Here is a 14,816-nt window from a genome sequence, read left to right on the forward strand (position 1 = left end):
CTTGGGAATGAAGTTTGAGAAAAGGGCATCCCCGGCAGAGTTGTTTGCTTTGGTGGTGCTAAGTAGTAGTTTGTTGCTGGAACAGAGAGAGTGATTGTGGTTGTAGAAGGTTCTGGAGAGAAGGGGTTGGTTTTATGGGCAAAAGTTAGTTGTTTATAGAGTAGCAGTTGAGGTAGTTCAAGCCAATTTAGTAATTTTAAAATGTACAGTGATGTGTCCAAGAATCTGTGGTAAACCTAGCAATTTTATTATAGCAGTAATCTAGTTTAGCTAAATCAGTTTTTCTGAAATTAGTTAAGATGGGAGAGGCATACAGAAGTGCAGACAAGAGGTGAATATGGGCAATGGTTACTTCTGTGTTTATGTTTAGGAATTGTTTATTTCTACAGAGGGCATCTCATTTCTTATGTACTTTCTTGATGGTTTGGGAGATATGGATATCAAACTTCAAGGTGTTGTCAATTTCGACACCCAGACATTTTGTGTGGGTTACTAGATCGATAGTGGTTTTGTTTATGGATGTGATGGTGAATGGCAGGGTTGATGAGGGTGTTTTTTTAGGGTGGAACAGGAGTAGTTTGGTTTTGTTGGAGTTTAGAATGAACTAGATGCTAGTGAGCCATGTTTCAATTGCCAGAAAATAATTTTGGGTTATAAACTGTAGGTTTTGTAGAGAGGGGGCTGCGCAGATCAATTTGGAGTCATCTGCATATTGTATATCTGTTGTAAGAGGGGTATAGGTGTGGAGTCTATTAGTGAAGAGAGAGAATAATAGAGGTCCAAGGATAAATCCTTGGGGAACTCCTAATTTTACTGGAAGAAGGGGAAAAGAGTTAATTTTGCCATTGAGCAGCCTGCTGACATTCTGATTGGTAGCTTTTAAACCAGTTTATATATGCTGTATTATGGTTTAGGGTAGAGAGTACATTAATTAGTTTGTTATGGTTTTACCATATTGAAGGCTTTTGAGAGATCCAGGAAGATGGCTGCTACAAAATTTCCAGTGTTTCTGTGGTGGTTGACTGAGTTAGTGAAGGACATTAAGGCTGTGGTAATACTGTGATAAGGGCGAAAGCCCCATTGAGTGTTTGAAAGAAGTTTTTGATTGTGTAGGGGGTGCATCAGTTGTGTGTGTACTACTATAATATTTTGGATAAGGTGGACAGGATGGCAATTGGTTGGTAGTTAGTCAATTCAGTGGAACTGCCACCTTTATGTAGGAGTAGGATATAGGATATTTTCCAAATGTTAGGCACAAGGTTTTCAGAGATTGATCTGTTGATTAGTATGGCTACTATATAGGCTATTGCTTCTCCTATTTGTAGAAAATCAGCAGGGAGTTTGTCGGCTGCAAGTATGGCTGGCTTTAGTTTTTTCAGTAATTTTGTTACGGTGCTAACAAGGACTGGTTGTAATTTAAAGGAGTCAGTGTTATTTTGGGATGTGAATGGTTCTGAGGTTGTGGATGTGTTTTGAAAATTTGAGAGGGCTAAGATGGTTTCTGTGAAGTATCTATTGAAGTGAGATGCTATGTTGTCAGAGTTATTAGTTACTGTTGGCGAGGGAGTGGTGGATTTACCTGGATGTAATATTTTATTAATGGCCACCCAGAACCAGTCAAGGATGGATTGTCTCTTGGAGGAGTAAAGAACCTTCTGTAGTGTGTGTGTTGTCTCCAGGTGGATTGTATCCACCTATGATATTGATGTGTTTCTTAGTGTTAATTTGTAGCCTAGTAAAGAGTAGCTCAGCATTGACAAAGGTATGGATGGGAACCTTTAACGTTTCCGCTGTTAGTAGTTTGGCGCAAACACAAATGAAAAGAAGAAGAGGAGACAGTAAATATATATGTAAAAATGTGTTCTTAAGTATAACTTATCGATTTAAATCACAGTTGAATTGCCTGTAAACATAACATTTATGTTCATCATTATGCATACTGCAAGCAGAAGAGATACACCCCTACTTAGGAAAAGGAATTGCTTGTGAAGAGACCTGAGCAGAGAGAAATATAAACACTTTATCTGTAATGTCATGAGACGTATTTAAACAAATATGAAGTGAACTACAGTGAATTATATCTTTGCTGTGCACTAGAATTTAACAGTGGATAACTTAAAATAGTATTTTCATAAGGAATAGATATAAAGACCATTTGATCTACAGTAAATGAAGACTAATATACTGAAAGGCTGAATACTAAGACAGGGTGTTGAGATGAGGAGATTGCTATGTACATTGCTACTTCTCCTTTATACTTTCAGCATAGTCACTCCCATAGAGGAAAAATGATGTTGGCTCATTTCTTTCTTTCATCAAAGACATTAAAACAAGCAAATATCAGATAATTAAACAAAGATGAGACTGTAGAATACATTACAATGCACTTCTAATTAATAAGACAGACACAGAAGAAATAGAAACAAGATAATTTGAGACAAACTCAGGTTGAAACTAACAAAGAAAGTAGAAGCTGAATAGGAAAGATGTCACTGGAATGTATTTTTCTTAATCTATATAAACTAAAGAATGTTCATATCGACTATACAGACATTCACAATCTGTGAAATAATGACTGAGAGAACAAAAACAAACTTAAAAGGTGATGAAATGAAAATTACCTAATGTCATTTGTCAATAACCACTTTGTAATTAAAACGTATATCAAAAACAAATTAAAAGACAAATACTTAAGAAATGTTAGTTTGTTCTAGCTTCAAAGCTCTATAAATGTTTATTTATATACTGTTAAGAATTTTAAAAATAATTTTATGCTTCTTTCTTTAAACAAGATTAAATGCAGCAGTACTTAACTTATTCATTTACACTCACAAAATATATTGTGCCTGTGAAGTGGTCTATACTCCTTAATTGATGAATGCTGTGATCAATATTAAACAACTAAAAAGAGAAGAAAAGGGAAATTAAAAGAGAGAGAGAAAGGGAAAGGTGATAAAAAAGAAAGATTAAGGGAGTGAAAGGGAAAGGAGAGGAGGGATGTAAGACAGAGAAAGACAAGGATCAAAGATGAAAGAGGCAGAAACAGAAAAAATATATAAATAATTCTTCTGGATTAATAACACATTTATTGAAGGGCTCTCAGACCTCACTAAGACAACTTAATTCATCTACCTGTAGGCAAAGCTTTAAGAATGAGAGAGTCTAGCAGGACTTCTTACTTACTAGGAATTTTGATAATTCCATGTATATAAGTTAAATTGTCTTTTCTTAATTATAATTCATATTACAGAAAATTCACCATGCCTAAAATGTTATTTTACGTACATCAAAAAATCAAAAGAAGTGTCTTGCCACACTACTTACTAGAAGAAATATACAGTAATATATTTCTTATGATTTATTTTAATTTTTTGCCATGGAATTAACCTTGCTAGTTTTAAGCATCAGTGGACTAAACACCCCCCCCCCAAAAAAGGAGGAAATTAGATAGAATAACTTGCTAACAAAACAAATTATATTTCTTCAAGAAACACATATAAAACATTTAGAAAAAAACATGCTTGGAATCAAAACAAATATATAATACTAGCTCAATCTACTTGTAAAAGTAAAATGAGAGAAGTTACTATTTTGTACAGAAATAACATTCTACTGCCACCTCAGATTATAAAGTAGAAGATCAAGAGGGTTTGACATCTCTTACAGTTATAAAATATAGTAATAGATTATAGACCTTAGCAAACTTATATTGGTTTCCTGGCATGGGGGAATGATTAGCCAAAAAAAAAAAAATAGACATTATCTGCAACAACTGTTGTGATGGCTTAGTGGTTAAATACTGTGACTATAGTGTACAGGATCCTCGGTTCAAAACTTGCAATGGCTGAACCTATGAACTCTGAAAGTAGTTATACCAGGAAATTAAGATTAACATCTAAAGCTAAGTTATTAAAAATGGATCGGAAATCCTAACTTAAAGGATACTTTTACTATTATAGATAAGTTTTTTAGAATTTATACATTACTCTTTTAATTATGACACCTAAACCAGAATTGACTGAATTTTAATTTCACATGACGTCATCTCAAAAAATACTAAATTTTAACACAATCCTTTGTCCTATTTCAGATCACAGTGCTCTTACTTTAAAGTTTCAAACAGAATTTAAAAAAACACTAATAACCATAGTTACTGATTATATTGCTAAACTAAATGAATGTAAACACTGGTTACTCTCAGAATTTGGTAACTTTATACCAATTAATAATGCAGAAGAAGCTAATGAAAGTATAGTTTGGGATTACTACAAAGCTTATATCTATAGTCCTTATCTTGGTAAAAAAAATCTCTGAAAGAGTGGGATACGGCTATATTAAACATTCAAGTTAAACTTCAAACAATAAAAGACAAATTTAAAGAAAGTGATAAGAGTCATAAAAAGTGAAACAGAAAATTTAAATAAAAAAATGCTCTGAACTGCTAGTACATAAGATAGCTCTGGCAAGAGAAAAAATAAAATCATGTTCTATGCTGCCACCAAAATATATGTCTAACTTATAGCCAAAATACAATCTAGATCCAACAACACTTTAGAAATAAAGAATGGCAAAAATAAAATATATACACTCATCAGAGAAATTCTGGATAGATCTAGCTGTTACTATTTTTAAATCAAGAAACAATGCAAAATGACAAGTATAAATTCAATGTTTGACTATTCACTTGTAGAAAAGATATCACCTGAACTTAAGAAGAATCTACTTAAACAAATCAGTTTAAAATATATCTTATATAAAATAAAAGAAAGCAAATTGAATAAGGCTCCAATAAAGCTCCAATTAATCCTTATGAATCCTCCTTGATATTTAAGGTTGCAGGAAAATCAGTAGGAAAACTAAAATTAGGAAGAAGAAGGAAGCTTGTGTTGTCTGTTCACTCAGAATAGAGTACACCTTAGTGTAGGCTTTATTGAATCTGGCATCAAAATTAACTCTATTATTAAAGACTACTCATCCTTAACTAATGTACCTATTATCATACATAAAACTCCAGAAGAAACTAAAAATTCAAATGATAAAAAAATTTGAAAGTACATTAAACTTAACTACTAAATGGAGAAAACTAATGATGTCTTTAGAAGAAAGATTACTACTAATTAAAGCAACACTGTTCCGCAAAATTGCATATGTTCTCTTTCTCAAAACAAAATATATACAGAAAAAAACAATAGTAATAAACTGCTACTACATTTTTTTTGGCTTCAACAAAAGCAAAACAAAATAAAAAACTACAATAGTTCTTCAATGCCACATTAGATCCTGAAACTCAGGAGATGTAAAGTTTCAAGATATAGACTTAATCGGTTAGATCCCAATTATAACTCAAATTGGAAAACATTACATTTTCACATTTTAGTACCAAAAAAAGAAAAATGATGAAACTTACATTCTTAGTATAAATAATTAGTTTTGGACATATTAGCGTAATTATATTCAATATAACATTTCTTCTCCTTCACAAAGCAATTATGTCAATGTTATTTTAAAAACAATTTTTGGTAATACAGATTTGAAATTATGGTCTGACACACTTTCTCCTTTCAGAGTGAGAGAAGATTTTTATGGGAAAATTTATAAACAAAAAATTGACATTTAGGAAAACAGAAACTTTCTTCTTTGGTATCATTGTCTACAGGATATAGAAGTAAAGATAAACAGATAATAATCCCTGAATATAATCTTGTTTTGCAAGATGGGATTTACATACAAAACATTAGACTTTATACACAGGATACATTATTTATTTATTTTTTATTTTACATTTGTTTACCGGGAAAGTCCGACTGGGCTAATAGCCCATTTTTAGTGGAGGCCTGGGGAGAAAAGCTCTAAAAAAGAGAAAGAAAAAGACAAATGTAATAGGTTCTGGCAGTAAAAACCTAGATACACATATATTATAAAAGGGAAACAATAAACAGCAAAATATTTTACATGATTATACTTAGGTTTGAAAATAGCATCATAAGTTATTTGATTTAGTGGATTAATAGTGAAAAATGACTATTACAAATAGCAGCACATTTAAATGCAGTAAACGTTAGGCTCAAGGAAGAAATAAATTCCTTTCTTTGTCACATTCTCAGCATAAAAAATCCTGAATTTACTTGAAGTTATAAATGAAATCTTATATAATACATTTGAAATGAAGAATATAGTCTTAAACTTGCATACAAGCATTATAATAATATATAATAATTTTAATGAAGCGTTTTGGGATTATATCACATTAGGTCATAATACATCTATTTATTAATTTATATATTTATGTTTGTTTACTGGGGGTAGTGCACTGATCAATACTGACCAATTTTGGGAACTATATCTAGAAGCAATAAACTTAATTTGTTGAAATTTGTAAAAAAAAAACACCTCTTGGATCATTATGGACATATTTTTTACATTAACATTTTTATGTAGGGCCTTTCAACACCAAACAAAATAGCAAACATTAATAAGGACAAATATATTGAATATTGGAGATGTAAACAAATCTGAAATGCATATGTATGGCTCATATTTTATGATTTTCCTTTAGTGCATAACTACTGGAATAAAATTGCTGACTTCCTTAAAGCTTTATGGACTGATTTTTTCTCTTTAACAAAAATTGTAGTATTATTTAATATATTAGAGGATTATAAAATGAATACTGAGAAATAATGGTAACTGCTATCTAATGTGGACAATTTTGCTATCAGCAATAAAAAGTATAACAAGAAAATGGAAAAACTTTCATCACCACAATTTGAAAAAAATTTATCAGCTCTCCAAAAACATCCCTTAAGGATATCAAGATATCAAGATAAAGAAAAGCAGAAGATCTCCAAGAATCATCACAAAGAACTCATGGAGAAAAGTATTAGCTCTCATTGATATTTATCAGCAACTGTCACTTTGGATATAAACTTGATACAAGATTAAACGAATTATTATTTATTTAAAATGTCTATCCAACAACTTATTTGACATGAATATAAATACTTCTTGAATAACTTGACCTTTATTTCTGGCATGATATAAGTAGTGTAATTAAAATATTTGTGTTTTATTTAAACTGGGTGGCTGCAGTGGTGCAGCCATTAGCATTGCTCCCCCACAGCTAAAGGTTCTCCAGTTCGATCCTCAGCTGGGGTGCCTTCTCTGTGGAGTCTGCATGTCCTCCCTGTGGTCGCGTGGATTTCCTCCGGGTGCTCCGGTTTCCTCCCACATACCAAAGACATGCTGTAGGTGGATTGGACACTCTAAATTGGCCCTAGGCATGAGTGCATGCATGTGTGTGCCTTCTGTGGAATGTTGGGCACCAGGCTGGCAGCTCGACTTACTGCTAATCATGAGTGGACAAGGTGATCCGCTGTGGCAACCCCTAACCAGGAAAAGCTGAAATAAGAAGTTGTTTATTTAAACTCCTACGTATATATAATAATAAGCATATTTATTGCTATATATGTAATATTTGTTCTAAAAATATTAAAAATATTTTGAGAAAAGCTGTCATCTAATTCCCAGTCAATTGTTACTGCTGGGGCATGGATGCACGGATAGGGCTACCAAGGCAGGAACAAATGGGTTGTAGGACTCTTACTGCTAATCCTAGGGATACTCAGCTCTCATCCCATAGAAAGAATGGGTTTGTTGTGTGCAGGTAGAGCAGCTATCAGATGAGATACTGCAGGCAGAAAAAAAAAAGAAAAAAAAATGCCTGGGTCTGACTCTGATACGGATTATCAGCTACCATTATGTAAAATCAAGCTAAAGTAAAAATAAGTAAGCCAAGTCAAGTTCTTACTAAATTATAATCATGTAAATATCACAACAGAATTTAATGTGTCTCTGACAAACTGAATCACAGCATTAGATACAAATGGCAGATGAGAGGAGATCTTAAGGAAAAGACATCAAGAAAGTTCTATTTGAAAAAAAAGTACAAAAAAACTCTCTGCAAAAATATTAAAAGAAAATGGTCAGAGTGGTTGGCTGATGAGGCCATGAATATTACTCTGAAACATAAAATAGCTAAAGCCAGACAAAAAAAGAGATGCACTTGTGGAACTTGGGTGAAATTGGTAAAATTCTGCAATATAAGATAAAGAGAAGCTCTACAACGGTGAGTGCAAGGAGAGTAAATCAGATAATACTAAAGGATGAAAAAAATCAGTTTTCCTAATATTATAAGAGCTAAAGTAAATATTCCATCCTCAAGTTATAGTGTTAAAAGTGGAAAAAGCAATCTGAGTCATTATACTATCAAGAAAGAACAGATCACCTGTCACTTCAACCTCTTCCTTATTATTTGGAAGTGATGGTGATGAAAGAAGTTGTAGTAGCAACACTGAAAGCTTTATCATAGAACAAAGTACAAGGAAGTAATGGCATTCCTACCGAAGTATTACAGTACTCGGATACAGCTGTTACAGGACGTACAAGCCTCTGCCAGAAATTTTGGTAGAAAATCTTGTGGCTGACTGACTGGAAAAAATCTGTCAATATATTACTCTTGAAAAAAGACTGTCAGACTGACTGTGGAAATTCTTCGACTGGTTGGATTTGCACGTACCAGCTAGATTCTTCTCAAGACTTTTCAGTGGAAATTACAAGCATACTTGGAGTATGAGCTGCAGAATTTCAAACAAGATTCAAAATACAGTTTGGAGCAAGAAAACTCAAAAGAATATCAAATGATATATACAAGAGTTTGTGTTTCTTTAATTACGACAAGGTTTTTGACAGAATAAAAAGTTTGGGTCACACTGAAAAGCACATGTAAAACATGAGACATGCTTTATCAAAGAGATGGTAGTGCTGGCATTATGGCTAAGGTCTTAACCTCAAAGATACAGGGTACAGGATTTGTTTGTGACCTCTGGTTATCCCCTTACAGTCTGCACCTGATACAACAACTGGAGTATCCAGAGGCTCCTCACAAAAAAGAATACAGGGTATAAACTCAATATCTTATGTAGATCACCTCAAAGCCCTATCTCTATACTCTGTTTCCCACAGACATGAGAGGTGATTTATGCCTGGCATACAATCCATAGATCCCACTCTAATGTAGCCTTTGAATATCTGAAAAACAAACATCACCCTAACTACTAGATCTAAGGATTTAAACTTTGCTTTTGACTTAAATAGTACATGTTGGAGGGACAGGTATGTATCTCAGAAAGTCCCCATTCTATTGAATAGGCTTCCAATATAGGTGAATCAGAACCCTACCTAACTAGATTAAGTGCAACCTTAACCAGTGGATGGGAAATCGCAAATTCACCCCTGGTGTGAAACCCAGGTCACTGATGACAGACGTATCTGTTAAATCATGCACTAACATACATCTCTTAAAATAACTCCTAAGGCACAATACCTTGTGGGATAGTTTTGGTTGCATGGTTAGGCTTACAGAGGCCCCATTGCTCTTAGTCTGGTATAAAACTATGAATGTATGAACATTTGATAAATCTCATGCACAGAACTGACATTTAAGTAGTAGCAAGAGTTCAAATATAACAGGAAGAAACAGAATAGTTTAGAGTTGGCAAATTTGTATAAAAAGGTTGCATACATTCCCTACACCTGTTTCACTTCCGCATAGAAGAAATAATCACAATAACAAGACTATATGAGGAAAATCAAGGCGGGAAAATGGAAGAATTATTAACATCCTTCAGATACCACATTACTGAGCAAAAGAGAAGATCTAAAATATCAGCTTTCAAGATTTTAAGATTGTCACACAGTGCAACAATCTTAAAATGCTTTACATGTTAAAAGGAAGAAGACAAGCATCCTGAAAAATTGTTAAAATTAAGTTGTTATTGATGGAGAACAAATAGAAACATTTGACAACTTCAGACAGCTTAGATCAATAATCAGTAATGCCATAACAAGCAGTCAAGAAATATGATCATGAATCACTCTTGGCAGAACAACCATGAAGGATTTATAAGATCTTCAAGAGTAGGGATTTACCTTTGCACACAATGGTTTGGCTTCTTCAGTCTATGGTATTTTAAATAATGCCATCTGAATGTAAACAATGAGCAGTGAAGAAATAAGATAGCAAGAAAACTGCCTTGAATTGTGATGGTGGTGAAGTGGATAGTGTATGCCATGCACTCCCAAAAAAAAAACAATCTGGCTGCTATTGGAGCAGATAAAACCCATGCATTCTTAGAAGAACAAATAACAAGATATCAGCTTTCATCCTTCAGAATTATGTAAAGTAAAAGAGTAAAAGACATTATGCCTGTCAGGTTTGTAGATTAGTATGAAACAGGAAACTCTGCAATGCAACAGACTGATACAGTAACTACAGTGATGGATGCCTCTCCGTTAGTGATTAGCTGAATAAAGACGGATAAGAGTCACCATGTGTTGACAAACAGCACTTAGCAAAGCACAGACAGCAACAGTCAGAATGTTTCAGCCATTCACCAACCTTCTCAGTATAGATTACATCACATGCATAAACTTATCAAGTTCTTAACAGCTGCAGCACAGTTGAAATATATTCAGAAGCCCAGACTGATTAATTTGGAACTAATTCTATTAAATTTGTAATACCATAGTTTAATGCACCAACTAGAAGGGTGCTCTCCAGTGAAGACAAGGAACTACAATGACATAAATCTATTAAAGTCAATTCAATTAGTTTAACCAAAATATGCAATATATTAAAGAATACCTTACTACAACACTGCTTCATAACTCTGACACTTAAAGTAGCCAAAACAGGATATAAGCATTGCCACTTTCTGCTGTTTCCTACAGGTTTGCATAGTTCGATACAAATTTGTGATTCAAAGACTGTTGTTGAACTACAGCAGTATGCAGCCTCAGGTAGGTAGTGTTAAAGTGCTGCGTCATACTTCATACTATACAGGTGCAGCAGGCGGGGGCATTGTAAATACAAATTAGTTATGCGCATTTCCACAGAGCCTTACACCAGGATGAAAAGTGCAAGGTACAGGGATTCAAAGACTAGCTCTACTAAACTATTTTGGAGTGAAGTTATGAATATTTTGCAGTGTACATCAATTGTTTACAGCAGGAGTGGGGTTGCTAGTTGTGCAGTATTTAAATATGTAATAGCACGACTGTCTGGGTCTCTATGTGAGTGTCTGCAGAAGTAAGAATGCGTATATACACGTATGCCTATAGTTGCCCATGGGTTGGTAGGGGGAACACTACTTTGGTTACTTTATCCACACTATGTACTCAGTTCAGATTCTCACAAATGAACAGCTAATGAGATTTTGTTCCATGTAGCTGTTGCTTCTCTCTGATTTGCTACTTACCATTGTAGTGGTACTAGAGCACAACAATGAAGCACTAGTAATGCTACAATGATACATTCTCTGAAATCCACCCCACATTACTTCATATGAAGCATTCAAAGGTACATAATAAGAAAAACTGATTCATTTTAATATGAATGGTTTAATATCAAGTATAAAACCTCTGAAATTAGTGCAACACTGTATCCAAGAAATATAATTTTAAGGTGAACACTATTAGTAATTATGATCATATAATATTAATGATACTTTTATTGAAGACTTCTGTGTCATGGCAAACTGACTGATGGGTCAAATGAAATGTATTTCTAATATTTTTTACTCCAAATAATACATTTGCTTTATATGACAGTTCAGTTACAATGCTGCTTTTGTGTTAACATTTGTTGGTGCTACATTTTTTTTTATTTCACTGTTACATTTTCAGCCTTTGATGTAGGTGGTCGTTGTCATTTTACCAAAACTATGTAACCATAGAGTTAATACAGTTGAAGAAGCTGTTGTAGGGTTGGGGAAGGGAATTGTTATACGTTATTTGTCTTTTTGATCAAACTGCATTGTCCCATGAGTAATGCAGTTTTGCTTACGCATTTCAATTACAGATTAAATTAATTATCATGGATTTTGTTGTCATGACATGAATCCATAGTAATCCAATAACTAACATGTCACATGTCCTTTTACTCTGCTTTGACTGTAATAATTTTCCCTCATGAAATAATATCTCAAACTCCATTCTCACAGTTGTCAGTGAATACAAATAACAAACTTTTCAGTCTTTATCAAAATACCTACCTTTATTCTTTGGTGCCTCTTAAAATGCATCTCACCACGTACTGACAGTTCCTATATTTTATTACACAACTAATAAATACATATTTACACGTCAGTTTCTTCATAAATCAAGAAAAAAATGGTAACAATAGTAACGTATTCTTATGTCATAAATGGTCACTTTTAACTTCCACATCTGGGATATATCAAACACAATAAAATATTTTATCCCTGACACATTAAAATGAAAATATTAGGCTATAGCAAGTAATTCTTATATTAACCCATTATTATGCAGTACCTCTAGCCATTTGTCTTACTACATTTACTTGTCAAATCTTTAAAAGTAAACCTTTTACAAAACAGGGTAACATCCATTCTTCCTTTTCTACAAAAATTACCTTCTGTACCCTTATACCTCTTAAGCACCAAACCTACTGACAAAATATTTCCCAATTTCCAGACAGCTCCATTAACAGCATCCAGACATGATAACTTCTTCATATAACTAATTTTTTATAGATTCATAAATTAGTACTAAGCTAACTGCCCTTGTGAGTCATTGTAAGCCTAGCCAATTATCCCTTATGAGACTCAAACCCTGCACCTTGTGTTTATAAGGCAAACACCTTAACCATTAGGCCACCCTCTCAACCCTAATCTTTGTTAGCACCATATGCTTACTATGCAAGAAACAATCTGATTGACCTATACACACAGCATTATATGGAGAGCCTAAGGAGAGAAAAGCAATGAGAGTTCAATGACCTGGAAAACAGAGGACGCTGAGGACTTAATGCTGCAATTTCATAATTTCTATGATTTTACATGGTTTTGACACAGCAACAGAATGGCTTATATGTGCATAGGTTCATAGGTAGATACTAGGCTATCTGTCCTAGGGCATTTATAAGCCTAGCCAGAGTGTATTTGGCTTCCGCCTCCCTATTAGATTAGCCTACTGTGCCTCTTTAAAGTAGGTCACAGAAGGTACCCTTTTAAGGTTGGTTTACTGTGCCTCTGTCTAGCAGGGACACAGAAGAGATCCCAGGGGTGAATTTGCGATCTCCCATCCACGCGTCCAGATTTCGCTTGAAGAGGGTCAGCGAGGGGCTATGTCTAATATGAACTGGGATTCTATTCCAGAGTGAGGGGAGCCTCTGGGTAATGAATCTGTCCCTCCAGCATGTCCTATTTATTTTTGTGCTAAGGTTTAGGTCCCTGGATTGTGTAGCTCTAAGGGACTTGGATTTTTTGAGGTGGAGCATGTCCATTAATTCTGGGTTCGACATGGCTTTGTACGTCAGGCTTAGATCACCTCTGAGTAGGCAGTAAACAAATGAGTTGAGCTGGAGTTTCTTTAGTCGAGCTGCATAGGACATCTGTTTGTAGCCCATGATCCTCTTGGTGAGGTACTTTTGGGGTCTTTCCAGTTGCTGCAGGTGTCAGGTAAGGTACATCCCAAAAGGGGCATTGTACTCAATTATGGGCCTGATGAGTGACGAGTAGAGGGGCACAATGACCTCTCTTGATCTGGATACAAACCCTTTCATGATAAGGTGGGCTATATAGAAGGTCTTTCTAACCACTTTGGAAATGTGATTATCAAAGGAGAGATTACTATCTACGTTGGTCCCCAAATCTCTAATTACGTCTTCCGTACTTAATGGATTACCACCTATGTGGTAATTTGTGGGCACCTTGTTTTTCCCAAAGGGGATGACTATGCACTTTTTAGCATTTAGCTTGAGGCCGTGGCTCTGGCACCAAGCATCCATCTCTGTGAGACCCTTTTGTAGGATACTTGTGTCAGCTGGAGATTCGATTATGGACCCCAGTTTGCAGTCATCTACGAACTTTGTCAGCCATAATCCCCCCGTGTTAGCCTGAACCTCAGAGAAGTATATACCGAACAAGAGAGGTCCCAGAACTGAGCCCTGTGGGATGCCACTTGTAACTGGTTTGGATTCGGACATGGCACCTGCGATTCTGACCATGTGGGTTCTATCTCTGAGCCAGTTTGCAACCCATCTTGTGATATAGGGGTTGATATTTAAGCTGGTAAGCTTATTTATGATGCCCGAGTGGGGTATTGTGTCGAAGGCTTTTGCGAGGTCCAGGTAGGCTGTGTGGACTACCTTGCCCTCATCTATGGCTTTGGTAACTGTTTCAAAGAAATCAACTAGGTTTAAGAGGCAAGATCTGCCCTTAACAAAGCTGAATTGGGTAGGGTCCAGTGTCTGGAGGCTCCCAATGTCTTTGTTTATGAGTTCCATGATAATACGCTCCATAGCTTTACAGACCAGACTAGTCAGGCTTATGGGGCGATAGTTTCCGGGGTCCATTGTGGCACCACCTTTCTGGAGTGGGACCACTGTAGCTGTACACCATTCTTTGGGTACATATCCTGTAGTAAGGCTAAGTTTGAACAGTGACTTAATGTGAGGGTTCAGTTCTTCTTGGAGCTCGTGTAAGACACAGCCTGGGACACCGTCTGGTCCCATAGATGCTGTGTTTTTTGCTTTGGAGAGGGCAGCTTTCACCTGTGGATCTGTGATGTCAGGGAAGTTACATTCAGTTGGGAAAGGCATTTGCTGCTTTGGGGGGAAGGAGGGGAGAAGTTTGGGCTGAATCTGTCTGCCAGGATGTTGGCTATGTCTGTAGGTTCGGTATATTTTGTACCGTTATGCAACAATTCAGAGCATATCTGGGAGTTTCCGCCCATGT

At 35.2% G+C, this 14,816-nt stretch overlaps 1 protein-coding gene across 1 annotated transcript in view; it reads right to left on the minus strand.

Annotated features, from left to right (window-relative positions):
* The window catches only part of KLHL4 (kelch like family member 4), a 1,295,922-nt gene that overhangs the window by 1,124,693 nt on the left and 156,413 nt on the right, over positions 1-14,816 (minus strand). The gene's annotated exons all lie outside the window — the stretch shown is intronic.

This window comes from Protopterus annectens, chromosome 15.part0, assembly GCF_019279795.1.
Source record: "Protopterus annectens isolate FY-2018-M chromosome 15.part0, PAN1.0, whole genome shotgun sequence".
NCBI lineage: Eukaryota > Metazoa > Chordata > Ceratodontiformes > Protopteridae > Protopterus > Protopterus annectens.